Source organism: Aquarana catesbeiana, linkage group LG02 (genome assembly GCF_042186555.1).
Source record: "Aquarana catesbeiana isolate 2022-GZ linkage group LG02, ASM4218655v1, whole genome shotgun sequence".
Classification (NCBI taxonomy): Eukaryota; Metazoa; Chordata; class Amphibia; order Anura; family Ranidae; genus Aquarana; species Aquarana catesbeiana.
The window spans coordinates 332961841-332973364 of NC_133325.1; the positions used below are offsets into that span (position 1 = coordinate 332961841).

Below are 11524 nucleotides of genomic sequence, written 5' to 3' on the forward strand. Positions count from 1 at the left end.
AGGAGTTAAGTGTGTCCTAGGGAGTGATTCTAACTGTAGGGGGGATTGTCTCACTAGAACATGATAGAAATCACTGCTCCGGATGACAGGGAGCAGTAGATCTCTGTCACGTTGCTAGGCAGAACAGGGAAATGCCTTGTTTACATAGGCATCTCCGCATTCTGATCGCGGGCCCCCAGCGGACATCGAGTATGCGGGATCTTCGGGCACACTCACAGTACGCAGTGGGCATGTGTGCCCCAATTTAAAGGGGACGTACCTGTATGCCCATTTGCCCAGCCGTGCCATTGTGCCGACGTATATCATCGTGCGCTGATCGGCAAGGGGTTAAAGCAGACAAAACAAAAAAATTAACTAAAGTATGTCCTAATAAAAAACATTGAATGTATTTCAAAATGCACCCAGTATCATATTGAAGGGGCTGTACTATATCAGATTCTGCTGCATTGCATATCTATTGACAGTGAACAGTCTAACAGGAGAAGAAAACAGAGTGATATCTAATAACTGTGCTACAACTCCTGTGTTGTGTAACCAGTGACATGAAGTGCTTTCTTGACTAAATTGTGATGCTCCTAAATTATTTCATGTAAGTCAAAACTTACAATGAGTCTAGCCAGTTCATTCCCAGTGGATTTTACTGGGAAGAGTCTGGGGGTAAAACTGAGTCAAGTGATGGATGCTGCAGTCTTCAAAGGCATCCAAACCCTCTTACATGACCTTTAAGTTCAGGATCAATGTGTGACTTATCTTTGTAGACTACTCAGAAGAAAAAAGTCGCAAAAGAAAAGCATTTAAAAAAGTTTTCACAGCTCTCTTTCACAGATTCAGTTTTACTTAGCCATGGTCCTACTACAGACCACAGAAGGGAAAAAGCATGTATTGATTGACCCCGAAGAACCAGTGTTTTACCTAAAGAAACATATCCTACAGTCAAAGTCATGGAACCAACAAAATAAACAGACTCCATCACCTCCTTGGCTATCTTTTTCATGTAGTCAATGGGATGACAATCTTCCGAGACACACAAACTACAAATATATTTGTCCCTTGATCCACTTTATCTGAACCCAAACTTTTTTTTCTGGCAAATGAACGGTAAGATCTAGTCTTAGCCACATGGTAGCACCATTTTACTGGCCTGCCTACGAGTTCCATGTTTACCAATTTGTTCACAGTTTAACTGTGAAACCAGTCTAGTCTTTACTATACCAAACGTATACATTGCATATACCCTGTTTTGATCACTGTATACTTTAGCACTACAGTGCCTTAAAAAAGTATTCATACCCCTTGAAATTTTCCACATTTTGTCATGTTACAACCAAAAACATAAATGTATTGTATTGGGATTTTATGTGATAGACCAACACAAAGTGGCACATAATTGTGAAGTGGAAGCAAAATGATAAATGGTTTTCCAATTTATTTTACAAATGAATATCTGAAAAGTATGGCATGCATTTGTATTCAGCCCCTTTTACTCTGATACCTCTATCTAAAATCTAGTGGAACCAATTGCCTTCAGAAGTCACCTAACTAGTAAATAGTTAAATAGTAAAGAGTCCACCTGTGTGTAATTTAATCTCAGTATAAATACAGCTGTTCTATGAAGCCCTTAGGGGTAAAGTTGTGAAGAAGTTTAAAGCAGGGTTAGGTTATAAAAAAATATCCCAATCTTTGAACATTTCATGAGGCACTGTTCAATCCATCATCCGAAAATGGAAAGAGTATTGCACAACCACAAACCTACCAAGACATGGTCATCCACCTAAACTGAAAAGCCAGGCAAGAAGAGCATTAATCAGAGAAGCAGCAAAGAGGCCCATGATAACTCTGGAGGAGCTGCAGAGATCCACAGCTCAGGTTGGAGAATCTGTTCACAGGACAACTATTAGTCGTGCACTCCACAAATCTGGCCTTTATGGAAGAGTGGCAAGAAGAAAGCCATTGTTGAAAGAAAGCCATAAGAAGTACCGTGTGCAGTTTGCGAGAAGTCATGTGGGGGACACAGAAGACATGTGGAAGAAGGTGCTCTGGTCAGATGAGACCAAAATTTAACTTTTTACCTTAAGCCAAAACGCTATGTGTGGTGGAAAACTAACACTGCACATCACCCTAAACACACTATACTCACTGTGAAACATGGTTGCGGCAGCATCTTGTTGTGGGGATGTATTTCTTCAGCAGGGACAGGGAAGCTGGTCAGAGTGATGGGAAGATGGATGGAGCCAAATACAGGGCAATTCTAATAGAAAACCTGGTAGAGTCTGCAAAAGACTTGAGACTGGGACATAGGTTCACCTTCCAGCAGGACATTGACCCTAAACATACATCCATAGCTACAATGGAATGGCTTAGATCAAAGCATATTCATATCATGTGTTAGAATGGCCCAGTCAAAGTCCAGACCTATATCCAATTGAGAATCTGTGACAAGATGTGAACATTGCTGTTCACAGACACTCTCCATCCAATCAGACAGAGCATGATCTATTTTGCAAAGAAGAATGGGCAAAATAGTCACTCTCTAGATGTGCAAAGCTGGAAGAGACATCTCCAAAATGACTTGCAGCTGTAATTGCAGTGAAAGGTGATTCTACAAAGTATTGACTCAGGGGGCTGAATACAAATGCACGCCACACTTTTCACATATTTACTTGTAAGAAAACCATTTATCATTTTCCTTCCACTTCACAATTATGTGGCACTTTGTGTTAATCTATCACATAAAATCCCAATAAAAGGCATTTATGTTTTTGGTTGTAATATGACAAAATGTGGAAAATGTCAAGGGGTATGAATACTTTTTCAAGGCACTGTATATGCTTTAGTATAAAAGAGGAAATCCTTGAAGAATCAATTAACTATTTTCTCTATTACCTGCTTTCTATGCAAATGGAAATGATTTTCTCAGTCACTCTGTGTGTTCATGCTGTTGATTTCTGATGTTTTCATGCACTTGTTTAATTTTCTATGTTTATTTTGGTAATCTGAAGCTTACCATTTACCAGCTTGGTGAGTCTCACCATAGAACTTGAATTACCCATTATTGGTTTATCTTTATTAATTTAAATTGCATTTGAAAACTTGCAAATGTAATCTGATACCTACATTTGATGAAGCCAATTCATTTATCCTACCAGTAAAAATGCACTTTTGTACCTTTGGCAATCATTCAGTGTTTTTTTGAATGTTGAGTGTAATATACTGTGACATAACTTGTTCTAGTAAGATTAGCAAAACCTTAAGTTTGCCAACAATATACTATTCATTGGAGAGGCTAAGTTATTGGAGTACAATATGCTATATTAGGAATATGTGCTTTTGGATCTGTAAAAAAACATTAAATCAGTTTCTTTCTGGCTCATCAATCATACGTTGTAATGTCATGTAAAGAATTTTGCATTCAATAATGTACAAAGTAGGGGGTATAAACATCATCAAATCATTATTTTTATGTCTATTATGTCACAGGCAACAAGGAATTGCTGGCTCTACCTAGATATTTGAGCGCTACCGAGACGAAAGGACTTGATGACAAGAGTAAAGTGGAAATCCAAGGAATAGCAGGAAAATCTGAGTAAAGTTCAGACACACAGGAGAGCAGGTACAGGACAAAATACAGATAGATGTATACTATGTTTCCAGGTGATGGTCTCACAAGGTTACAGAGTCTATAAGTGCCAAATTATCATTGATGCTATTTAAGGTATAGACAGACATGTGTGGCAGCACAACTTTCACTATGCAATAAACAGTAGAGTCTAGGTGGACAACTGCAGACAAATGAATAAGAACAGGCAGGGCCAATGCAAAGCAGACAGGAAGAGCCAAGCCAAGGCAGGCAAACAGTATGAGAAGTCTAAAGCTGTTCATTTACTGTTACTTTTTTTCTTCTTTATATATCATGTGAGCTGAACAAATACATTCTAACAGATTCCTCCATCCATGCTGTGTTGATGGACTAATGCCCCTCTGTGGCTGTGAGAATACCTGAACAGATTTGTTCAGGTATTGGTACACGTCCCTGATGGCAGTGCCAAGCCTCCATTGCTTTCTTTTGACAGCACTTTGTCTATTAGCCTTAAAATATGCCACAATTTACAGGACCATCCGCATTAGACTTCAATAGAATTTGCCACTAAGTCTGCGTAAACCAAATATCAAGCACAATTCATCAAAACCTTGGCGGTTCAGATCTTGTCAGATTTGCTTATCCATAGTTGCATAATGCGCACAAAGGCTTTATAGAAATGACCACTGTTGCCTACCAAATCAACACCAAACATTATGAAACTACAATAGGTCTACACATGAAAACCTTTCCATTTACAGTAAAGTTAGAGTTTTACAGTGCAAACATGATAACATCTTAGTAGCATGACAGTCACATGCTTTGTGTTGTGTTTCACTCAACCTGTAGGAATTCTGGCACACTTCTGTTTATAATTAAGCACATTTACCTTACCTTTACATTTGGTATAGAAAGAATGTAATGAAATCTAAACTTACATTATTGTTAAGTCTCATAAATTAGCTTCAAAATAGTTTTGTAATTATGCTGCTTGTTTATTTAACTGGCATGAGTAGTATAGGTAAAACACTTTAAAAGACACTATCACCACATGTGATGTCTATATGTTATTAGTGCATAGGAAAAGGCAAACCTAGCATTCAGTATTAGTACAACAATTGAATCAAACTGTTGCTAGGTTGCTGGGTTAAAGACACAACAATAATCTTTACTTCTGGGTGTTTCAGATGCTTTTATATCCCTGCTGCCCACTGTTGCTTCCCAACCCCCAGCCACTATGTCACTTGCAGTCTGTGCTGCATGCTTCAGAGCCTGTAACTCTGCAACATAGCAACAGCTTGATTGGTATTAATACTGAACATGCTTGCTTTCTCTTATGTAGGAACAAAATATAGATGTTAAACATGTAGACAGGGTCTTAGCTGCTGATAAGATGTGGCTCAGCTGACATCTTAAAACAAGAAGTAAGAAACAGATGGCTCAATTTCTGCATAGCCAACATAGATCCTGATCTAGGGTAGCTAGGCTGCCAGGGTGGCACACCTCCAAACACACATATTATTTCTGGTAACAGAACTTTCAAACATATAATAACAGATTCCAGCCTACCACCCTCCCTACCATCTGGTAGATATCAATACTGATTTATAACTCTCAGCTTCTCATTCCAATCCCAATAATTCCTTATCAACTGAGCCACTTTGTGACTAGGGATGAGCCAAATGTTCTGCCCCCTCACATGAATGAGTGAGTGGTACCTAGTACCCCTACTGATTCACAAAAAAGTAAACAGAAAATAAACACATTACACACTTTGTCCTTTAAAAAAGTCCCCCAGGACCCCAAGACATGACCAATCCTATCTCTACTCTTTGCCAAATGACAGATAACTGGCTGGCAGCTGGTTGTAAATAAAGGCACAGGAATAGTGGTTGATTCTTGATATTCCACTGCAAAAAGTATCACTTCCCATTAGGGATGGGTGAATGGTTCGACCTGAGCATGAGTTCAGGCCGAACATTTGCCTGTTCGGCCATTCAACAAACACCCAAAAACACACCTAGTCCCCTCCCCTTTTCTGACCTGTCGGGCTGCATGCTCAGATAAGGGTCTGGTATGGATTTTTTTAATTTTGGCGTGGGGCATCTTTTTTTTTTATTTAGAAATGTAATTTTTGCTGTAGCATGTTTTATGCATGCTACAGATGTGCCACTCAACAGGCACATTAAGGGGACCCCAGGCACTACATTTAAATTAATTTTTCAATTTTTTTTGTTGCACTTTAAGCATAATTAAAATCACTGCTCCTGAAAAAACGATCATTAAAAAAAGATAATTTATTGATACATGCCCCTCAGGGCAGTACCCAGACCCCCATACCCCTTTTATGGCCAATTACTTGCATATAAGCCATCAAAATGGGCACTTTTTATTTTTCCTCTTTGACTCCCATAGATTTCAATGGGGTTCGCCGTTCAGGTTAGAACATTTCCCCTGTTCAAGAGTTCTGCTGCGAACCAAACAGGGGGGTGTTCGGCCCATCTCTACTTCCCATTGTAACTGAAGCTTTGGCTGGGCTGGATGGTGAACACTCTGTTTAGTTCACCCATGTGTTAAATGCCAAACAGGCAAAGTTCAGACTGAATTTTACTTTGGTTCAAACCCAATGTTCCTCACTATTTGTGACAAATAGAGTCACAGGATCACACAACACAGCCCCATACATACATAACTGAGCCACTACATGGTTTGGCCATCCACCAATTGTAACATATTATTTCACAAAATTTTGTACTTTGGCTCAGTGTGCGTAATTCAATTAATAACCAGGTCCCAGCACTGATACTAACTGCAGTCTAGGCTAGATATTACAAACAGTTTTGGCCAACTAAGTGTTGTGTTCAGAGACACAAATACCTAAACAGACCAGGATACCAAATTCAACCAGGCAATTTTTTAAATTAAAGGTGATCTCCAGGGAGAAAAAAATTAAATTTTCAACTCCAGTCCCTGTACCCAATCTATAATTTTATTTTAATTGTTTATTTTCTGCAGTGGACAATTTGGGGACACATCTGTCTTGAATATTGGCTCAAAGGGTAGTGTGCATAAATACTTATACCAAGGACCAATATGGCCAAACATAAAGTTTGTTTTGCCTGAAAAGACTTTGATCTGACTAATGACTGGTATTATTACTGTTGGCATATATTTATGGCCCAATGTTGTAATATAGTACATATGTGACAAAAGTCTAGAAACACTGCTCAAGGAAATATCTTTCTCCTAAACAGTTTGTTTATTCAATTGTAGGTAGATTTATGCCCAGGAACAATATTTTTTTAGTTTCTCTCTCTCAGCAGCTCAAAGAGGCCACACCTGATGAGGGGAGTGTAAGTGGGCAAGTGATCTGCAGCTAATTAAGCAGCCTTCCACTGTCAGAATTAGTGCGTGCACAGCCAGGCCAGAGCATATTATCATGCAGCTTCTCTGAAAAAAAGTTATTTTGTGGATCATCACCAGCTCCAGCTGATCTGTTAGTTAAATGTATACTATTGTTCTGCACTGAAAGTGATAGCAATGTCCTGGAACTAGTATGTAGGCCGGAAGTTGAAGAATAGTAACTTCTGAGGCTTTCCTCACAGGGTTTTGTTTTGTGATAGGTCCTTTTAAATATCACTGAGGTAAAGGTAGTGTTATGTAAGTTTTAATGCCATAACATTTTGAAAAAGACATACTGATAACTTTAGTTATCCAAGCTCTTCCACCTTAACTATACTATACACTAAATAGGTAAGGGCAACGTCTGAATTTAAACCTTGAAATAGGAAGGGATTGCCCAAAATCAGAGATCAAAGAAGTCTCAACATTAATAAAAACGTAACTGCCAGTCTATTGAATCAGTTTTAAATACTTTTCTTTGTAAAAGGAAATACACTTTTTGTCTGCTATTAATGCCTGTAAGCTCCTCCCCTGCCTGAAGCCTAATTTGTGGGTGTTCCCTTTGTGAAGCTCAAGCAGTTGTAACCACCCCCTCTGCTGTGCACATGCCTATGCCCTTTTGCAGCATTCTTAACAAAATGGCATTTATTTATGAAATGGATCAGTGACTAAAATATATATTACAGTTATAAATAGAGAACTGAGTCACGCTCTGTATGCTATATATCATGATGACTCCTTAAGTCAGATCGTATCTACATATTCACTGTTGCGGTTGATGAAGTGCTTTGTATCACCTTGTTATTCTTCCATTTCTACTGCTGCAATACATTAAAAATCCTACAGGGAGAGAAGAATGTTTAGTAAAGATTAAAACAGGCAAGTCAGTCTGGGACCACATTATAACACCCACCATCAGAGACTGCTGTTGGTGAGTGTGACAAAACTCTAGCTCTCCCTGCAAGAGTTTTGACTGTGCTGATCTGATCTCAGGCACATGTCTGCTATCAGAGAAAAGCGTTGTCAAGCACAACTAATTAACTATTCATATCTTACAGAACAGTGTCAGGGAAGGGGACACTATCAACCATGCTAGCTCTGGATCTGCTGCACCCAGCAAAATTGAACAAAGTGTTACATAAACGTAGTCCCCTGCCCCCTGAACTTTTCTATTAAGAGACTTCTTATTTTCCCATATTTTCAATACTTAAAAATGGTGGTATATTGTTTCATTTATAAGATCTTTAGCTAGCAATCATAAAGAAAAATTCCACGCAACAAGTAGGTATATTGCTACGCTTATAAATCTTTACATAAAAGTCATAAAGAGCAATTCCAGGCAAAAAGTAAAACAAATAGATGCCATTCTAAAGCATTTCAGCACCAGTAGTTGCGTTAAGTTGACAATAAAGTGAACCTTTTCATTTAAAGCTTGTAAATATAGTGGTACTTTTATAGTTCACTTTGGCAGCTGATTTAAATGCAATGCTTCTTTTTCACAAACTAGGCAACCTAAGCATACTAAATAGTACTGTTACTGACAAGAAAATGCACCATTTGAAGTCAACAGCTATGCCTTAACTTCGATTCTGATATATGCAGAGGACAGGGAGGCAAGATTGTCAAAAAAGACAGAGATGTATGACATGCAGGCTGTGATTTTGCCTTCTGCACGGTGCAGAAGGCAATTTGGTGGTGAACCAGTGAGATTTTAATTTGCTAAATATTTTTTTTGCAGCAATGTTTGCAAACATTGTCGAATTAAAGGGTTAATTGCATTCAGCTTAATTTAAAATGAACCTATACTTCAGTGCAAAGAGGCAGATTCACTTATCTGTTGCATTGCCCATTGTTGCACATGCTCCTATATCTTTATTCCCTCAAAGTTCACCCCCCCCCAAAAAAAAAAAGGAGAAATACCTGGATTCTCTGGTTATGGGGAATATTTGACTCTACCATTCCTCCAATGTGACAGAGTTGGTGATTGGTGCTCAGGCACAGCCAAGTGGGACAAATGGACAAAGGCTATCTTTAAGCTAACTTTTACATCATCCATTGCACATTGACCATCTGAGAGCTTTAGTTGGAGATAAAATGTATTGTGCTTATTGAGGGCCATGCTATCTAGTTTATTCTCTCTCTACTTTTACAATAACATATCCCTTTTCTCTGCATATAACAGCAGCCAAGAAAAAAGATCAGAAGTGGAGATGAAAGCTTAGGGGTCCATTTATACTTAAATGTTCCAATGCTACATGCACATGCATTAATACACATTGCATTTAGGCAGCCCAATATCAGAATGGATTAAAAACATACATGACCCTATTTAATAATGCAGTGCACCACCCACAACACATGGTAAACACACAGTAATGAGCTGTAGTTTATTGTGCTCTACTGTACAATACCTTGGAGTGCAGGCAGACACATTTTAGTGCATATTGCCACAATGCACAAGTGTGATAGGGCCATAAATATTCAAGGCAGTTGTGAATCTGATTGGTGTTTTTTTTTCTTCTTTCTTACATTAATGTTTCTGTTTGAGAGAAGCAGCAATACATTGTTTTCCACTTTATTAAGGGGATGTGTTCCAAAATCAGAAAGAAAGTTGGTATTGTGAAGCATATAAGTAATGTGATACTTTTATGCACCTTAAGCCATAATTTTCCATTTAGCATGAAATGTGCTTTTAAAAGCTGTTCTCCAGTTTAAGGAAATACATTTAAAATAACATTGCCAGCAGCTTTAAAAAAAAAGACAAAAAGCATCAATGGCTGCAGTTGTTATAATTAATCCGAGGCAAACCCCTGCTGAAACTCCTCTCTGTTGCTAAATCATACCAGTCATCTGTAGTGCAGTTAGTGTTAGTGTAGGGTCCTGCTCAAAAGAGTCAACCTTGTCGTGGACAAAATATAATTCCTTACTGTTAAATCTTGAAAGCACTGATGACTTGAGATACACTTTTTTCATATATTACGTTGTAAAAGTGTTAAAATAAAAGTGGGTGCACTGAAGAACTTGGTGGACAGGCAAGTGGGCGGATTCATTGGATGGCCATTGGGTGGACCCTGGGGAATGTTGGTGATCAGGACTGGGGGGGCCCCAGGCCTAAAGCTGTGTAAGGGACCCCGAAATTTCTGATGGTTTTCCTGCACACTACATGCTAATACTCGAGCAGAAAGCGTGCAATATAATATTTTTTGAAATAACAATATATTATGTTAGCATGTTTTCAATATTCTTAACATTTAACGTGTTCATCTAATTCGTAGTATCCATCATCAATATTAGCATAATTGAATAAAATAATGACATTTCCTGATCACAGACTGTAGAGTGGCACAAAATATGTTCACTTTGTCATTGTAGTAATTTCCAGTGGACAAAACAGATTATTCCTTATTATATTTCAATAGTCATTATTATTAAGTTTTCACATACATAGTTAGCAGTACATGTGATATCATGTCAGATGTTCCAACTGGAGCATAAAAATTAACTCATGAAACATACTCATAATAATTAGCAAAATGTCAGAGAAATAGCAGAAGCTGGACATGCCAGTATTGTCACTTTCCGCATGCGTGGTAGAACGGCGCTCCGGCGCATGCGGGTGCACGATACAGCTGAATGGGCGCATATGGGTGCATGATACAGCATGACGGCATGGGCGCATGCGCATGTGCACTGAAGCATGCATAACGTGAAATCCCCTTGCTGGCCTATAAAAGGCTGCCCAACCCCTTATCTAATTGCTGGTTTGTCTCTCAGCTTCCTGTGTTCCTGCCTCAAGTTCTGCTATCCTGTGATTACCTGTTGTGACCTGGATTGACCCTGACCTGCTCTGATCTTCTCCATTACTTTGAACCCGGCTTGCCTAAGGAAAGGACTCCTCTACTCTACCTGCCTCCTGTGCTTGACCTCAGCTTGTTTAAAGGACTCCTCTATTCTACCTGCCTCCTGTGTTTAACCTTGGCTTGTTTAAGGACTCTCTCTCCCGCCTCACCTGCCTGACTTCCTGTGTATGACCCTGTGTTGTATTAAGGACTTGCTTCTTGCTCCAAGGACCCATCCCCAGTCTCTACTTCTGGATCTGTTGGGTTAGAGTCCCAGCTGGGCTTCTTACTCCAGATTGGTCCCAAGCCTACCACAGCATGGTGTACCAGCTCTACTGGAGATCTTCACTCAAGTCCCATTTACCTGCTGGTGACTTGTGCCTCTTTGTGCCCTATACCCTCTGTAACACTTCCAGAGGTAAAGTGCGCTCAGCTGCAAGGGGAGCCGCTCTCAGCATCTCGGCCTTGGTGAGTACCCTGACACAAAATAGTTAAATTCAAAATAGGTTGTAAGGATATGTCTACATTTGGAGGCATTAATGGGGATAACTCCAGAAGGGGGGAGGGAGGAGAAGGGTGAGAAGTGGGGGGGGTGGGTAGAGAGGTGGGGGAAGGGGAATACCAGCATACCAATCAAACAAGGTAAAATTCAACAGGAGATATTCAGCAAGAAACCTAATACTTGTACAGTGCTTCCTGAATGTGA

At 39.3% G+C, this 11524-nt stretch overlaps 1 long non-coding RNA gene across 1 annotated transcript in view; it reads left to right on the top strand.

The window, feature by feature from the left end:
• Window positions 1–11294, top strand: part of LOC141127937 (uncharacterized) — a 61013-nt gene extending 49719 nt beyond the window's left edge. Inside the window, exons 2-3 of the long non-coding RNA XR_012241612.1 lie at window positions 3478–3610; window positions 10754–11294. This is a non-coding gene — a long non-coding RNA (uncharacterized lncRNA). The remainder of the gene's footprint in view (window positions 1–3477; window positions 3611–10753) is intronic.
• The last annotated feature ends 230 nt before the right edge of the window (window positions 11295–11524 follow it).